The 5,443-nt window shown below is 31.8% G+C and overlaps 1 long non-coding RNA gene across 1 annotated transcript; it reads left to right on the top strand.

The window, feature by feature from the left end:
- Positions 1-1,147: 1,147 nt before the first annotated feature.
- LOC148612466 (uncharacterized) lies at positions 1,148-2,398 on the top strand. Its single transcript, XR_015923935.1, has 2 exons — positions 1,148-1,275; positions 1,794-2,398. It is a non-coding gene; the product is annotated as an uncharacterized LOC148612466 (long non-coding RNA).
- Positions 2,399-5,443: the final 3,045 nt, after the last annotated feature.

The raw sequence follows: 5,443 nt of genomic DNA on the forward strand, positions 1-5,443 counted from the left end.
AGGGAACGACCAAATGATGCTAAAATTTACATTGTATTATTTCGGATAACTGATATCCTTCTTCAGTATAAAACTAATATAGTTCCAGATCAAAACATAGATTTTGAAGCTAGTTGAATTACACAGTGGATGATTTTACATTTATCAAAAGCACACATAAGGAAATGATTATGAATTTGAATGAGAACGAGGGTGTGTTTATCGAAAACTGGAAATGAATGAAATGTGGAAAACAATTATGAAAGGTCAAATTAAATTATAGTAGTATAGCGTATTTGATGTGTAGCATAGTACTGTATCAGTTTTAGACCAGTACAATATTTTTTTTATTTTGGTAAACCGAGTAAAGGTAAGAAAGGAATAAAGTGTATCTTACATTTGTTTATTTTGAACTACGAGACCAGCATACAGTGAGATATTACTACTGTTAAGTTTTCGTGTAAGGTCCATATTTCTGTAAATACAACACATTGCATACAGTTGATTCAAAAAATACAAAATAGGGTCAAACCTTGAAGAACAAAAGCTTTGCACGGAACTCAGTCATGCGGAAGGAAAAAAACCCTGGTTCGCCCAAAAACATTGCTTCCCTTATTAGAAAATGATGGTTTTAGAAATGGAAAATACCATGTGCATATGTCCCTATATTACTTTTTCATTTATTTAATTTTCATTGTGTCCATTTTATTTATGTTCTTTGGTTCTACGCATAATTCGAATGTAGGCGGCCATGGGTTCGATTATGTCTTATATTTCAGAGTTGTAATTCAGTAGTTGACACCGGTATAACATAACTATTACCCTATCATAAAGCAAGGTAAAACCATTAATAATTTACATTGTGGAATGTAAATGTTCATCTGAAAAATAATTCATTCAAATAAAAACAAAAACGCTATTCATCAAACATTTTTAATCATCTTCTCTAAAAGCCAGATGAAGTAATCGATGATTCTATTCACTGTTACACGATTTTTTGTAATTCCAATGGTATATTTTGTAATCATCATTACCTTACGACCGATTAATTACATGCAATAACCATCAGTTACTCCATTCTGATTATAGACCGACATCACTGCATAATTAATTCATAAGAATTGTCCCTGTTGGTTTCTAAAAAGGTTTCCAACGAAGCATTAAGTAAGTTCAGTACATCCGTAAAGTAATGCAAAATTATTGTAGAAAAATCATACATGTAAAACACAACTTGTTGAGATATTGAACGTTCTATAGTAGATAAATTGTGGAAATTAAAGCAATCTGCTTAATCTGGTAAGCATGTCAATAATAGTTTTCTCTATAAAGCCGTAATTCAGCTTGTGCATTTTGTATGAACAAGAGTGTTTTGTATCATTGCAATGTTTATATCTGATTCAACTCTTCTAAGCAAGTTGAATATGGACGAAACTTTTTAACTACCGGAAGGTGATTAAATTGATTTTAATATTTTTTTTTCATTTATGATAATAAAACATAATTTTGACCTTTTACCGGTATCCCACAATGAAAGTCATCTTTGAACTAAATGTCGTTCACTGTATGTTGTGAAGTTTTTATTCATCCGTCGACTGTCAAGTTAAGATATACAAAAAGTGTCTCAGTAGAAAACAGACAACTTTGCAGATCCGTGGCTTTGAACTAAAATTTTAAATTGCAATAGTAATTGTTCATTTTCACTTGTTTTTTTATTCCATTTACGAAAAAAAATATCAAAAATATGTTTTAAATCATGATATAAAAAAACACTTATTATTTAAAATTTTAATTTCAATGATTATTATGAATTGCAGTGTCTACATTACAAGAATGGAGAGTCAGATACCAAGGAAACAAAAAACTGTTATGAGTAAGTTCGATGACAAAACTGTAGATTTACAAGTTAAGAACAATTTGAAGCAAGACAAAGGGCGGAATGATTTATCTGACAGCAAATTTACATGCGTAGAAGGAGAACAGAATAATCAAAGGTCCACCAAACATGTTATGATAAAAGGACTGATTTCCGACTTAGATCTCATATGACAATCAATTTGTATTACTGTGAAGGTTTTGTATTCGCGGATATCAATTTACGTGGATTGCAAACGAATCGTTGGTTCGTGTATTCTTAAATCCCTTGTTTGATATTTCCCACAGTACTTATAAAAGGAAAATATGTATTTCGTTGGCAATTTAATTTCATGGTTTGTGTCAACCACAAAATCCACGGAAATTGGTACCACAACAAAATAATTACTTCTACAGTATTATGTTCATTTTCTGATTTGTATCTGGTGTTTTATTTAATTTCATTCATACTTTAAACATTTCTGTCCTGAAAAAAGCATGTTTTCAAAAGGCAAAATCTATGGAAAGTTTTATGATCATAAGTATCTAATAAAATGTGAGAAATCGAGTTTAGTGTAGAGATTTCATAACCGTCACATCATTTCATGCAAATCGATGTTAATTAATTTTAACAATCTTTTTAATGATATTTTTAATAATCAAGAGCAGAACTATAGATAATTGCATCGAGGGAAGACACCGTAAACATGTTTTTTTTCGCAGCTTGGTAATCTCCGACCATAATTACAATTTCACTACCAGTATCATCATTTAATCGAGGATATCAATGCCATTGAGGTATGGTGTACACATGTATATTAATTATTGAAAATCGGCAAAATGTCGACGTCTTCTTTTGTGTATTGCGACGTACATCGTTCTATAATTGTTACGTGTAAAAAGAAGTGTGCTTATTTAATTATTTATATAAAATAGCACACACGACATGTTTTATTATTTAATTATCCGATTCGATATTATTTCTTTCGTACGTTTTGGTCAATTGAAATGATCAGATTACATCCTGATATGATAAATAGTTTGGCATCAATCATTTAAAAATGATTTGAAGGAAATTTCATCCTGTGAGAAAAATGTTAGGAATCATGAAAACATATTTCGTGTGATGCGCTAAAAAGTAAAACACCCTCACTAAAAGAAAGCCAACAAACCTACGAGCAAAAAAAGTCAGTACCCCCCTCCCGCAGAAATAAAATTGTGGAAGCGTATAAATTGATTTTATTTCTTTCCTATTTGGTTTTATATCTCTAATTTAGATGTACATTGTATGTTGAAATTTCCGAATACATGTACTCGTATCGAAATTCTAAGGTCTGTTGCTAAACATGTAACTGCTAAACATTTCGAGTAAACAAAACCTTGGCAAAGCTCCCTCTTTGAGAAAATTTGAGAGCGAAATCTCCCGTTTTAATTATACGACGAAAAAAAATTTCGGTCGTATAATGTTATGGCGCAGTCATCGTGGTCGGTGGCGACGTCGTCGTCGTCTGGGTACACTTCGTTTCCGTTAGATTGTTTTTTTTTTCGATTTTAATTATTATATTTTTAATGTGTTCTTTATTTAATTCGGGTAAACAAATTTACTCCAGATTTTATGTTTTTGGACCGTTTTCAAGTTATAGGGGGTCAAAGTTGGGCAACATTTTCATAACTTTTTTGTTCGAAATTTTTTATTCCATTGGATTCTTCATTAGATTCCTCATTAATAATCCTGCCTGCATTTTTCAATCAGATTTCGGATATCTCTTATATTCGAGTTATTTGGGGTCAAAAAGGCCACACCAGAATAAATCTAGTTTTTTGTTTTTGGTCCGATTTGAAAAAAATACAACCAAAAACAAAACAAAACATTTTTTTTCAATATTTGTGCAGCTTATTATATTTTATAGCTAAAATAATTGCCAAGAGGTAATTAAGACGATCATGAAATACGTCGATTTTACAATATTTCACCAGCTAATGTGCAAGTGCGTGTCTACATATTTCAAAGAGTAATAAAGGGAACCAAGGTTATAGTGGTAATCAAAAGAATGTAATCCAGGGACAAAGACCAGACATGGAAAACAGACCTACACAACAAAGAACATAAAGTAACTAAAATCATACATACAAAGTAACAAAAGTAAATGAGCAACTCGGACTCGACTAAAAACCGGGGTAGACAAACGTGGAAAGGAAATACTTGATACAGACACGCTGATCCCGATTTCACCAGGGCATCATTGCATAGACAGGAGTGCGTGCAAGGGGTGGGGGGGGGGGGCGGATGGGTTTTCTTCTTCCTGTTTTCTTTTCAACATTTCTTTCATTATTTTATCAGCTATCAGATTCGCTAAAATCGTCTTTTTGTTTTTTTTTTTGTTTTTTGTTTTTTTTTGTTGATTCCTTACATCCACCTTTAAAGAGAATTCACGTCGCAAAACAGAACGTAACTTTGGACAAGTCAAAAATACGCTTTGTGACATTTTTGTTAGACACGGTTTTACATTATACATATAACCCATTTGTTAAGCCAAAGAAAAAATGAAATGATAAAACCATCGAGGAGGATGAATAAATTTTTAAGCATATGAAGAAATCGACTCAACACCGTTTGCCTCTTTGAACAATTCGTTCGAATTTCGCATGGTGTACGCGTGAATAAATAAAATATACAAATTTTAGATGTTGTGACATTTTGGTTAGACACAGACAAAAAGCTGCGCTAAGATACATGTTCAACCAAGTACCATTATTTTTTGAATATACTATCTGCAGCATATATACATGTAAAACTCAAAATTTCATAGTTACTAGTTCACTCAAAACTAACAAAAAATGCTTTGATAAAGACCGGGTAGCACGCAACGTGTAGAAAACATCGGAAAAAAGATAACGTGACATCACAACATACGTGCGTATTTATCTACTATTAGACAATAAAACTCATAATTTTTTAGAATTAACGTGATATTCTGAATATGTATACAGTCCTTTAAGCGTGAATATACTTTGGTAAAAATACTATTCGTTGTTATATTTTACAAAGGTAAGCAAGAAAGTAGCCAATGGCCAACGTCGAAAAAATTAAGATTTGTGACATAATTGAAATACGGACAAAAAGGCTTTTAACAAAAAGTCTGATTGAACATTATATATATATATATTTTCATTGGGGTTATGTAAAAAATTTCCATTATACTTAATAAAAGTCCCGATTAAGAAAAGCTGTTCGCATAACTTTAAAACAAATGTCTAACATGTTGTCTTCAAGTCGATTTCTTTCCATTTTTACAATGTCCACATCAAAGGGAAGACATTTGTGATATTGTAATACGCTTTGATCTTATCATTACGTCATGAAAAATATGACATCGTCTGCAGCACAAACTGCTCTTCCCAAAAAATTGTTTTATCAAAATACGCCAAGGAATAACTTGGATCCGGATCAGTCGAATGTGAAATCAACACCGTACGCAACGTCATAAGATTACCACTTTGCTTTGTACTAGGTCGATACTCCAAAAAGACAGAAGACGCAACATTTCACCCAACCGAATAACACTCATCAACTCAAACATAGTATACACGTATCGACCTAAAACAACCAATA

Source organism: Perna viridis, chromosome 7 (genome assembly GCF_037379345.1).
Source record: "Perna viridis isolate PV_CMFRI_1.1 ecotype Kerala chromosome 7, ASM3737934v1, whole genome shotgun sequence".
NCBI classification, from domain to species: Eukaryota; Metazoa; Mollusca; class Bivalvia; order Mytilida; family Mytilidae; genus Perna; species Perna viridis.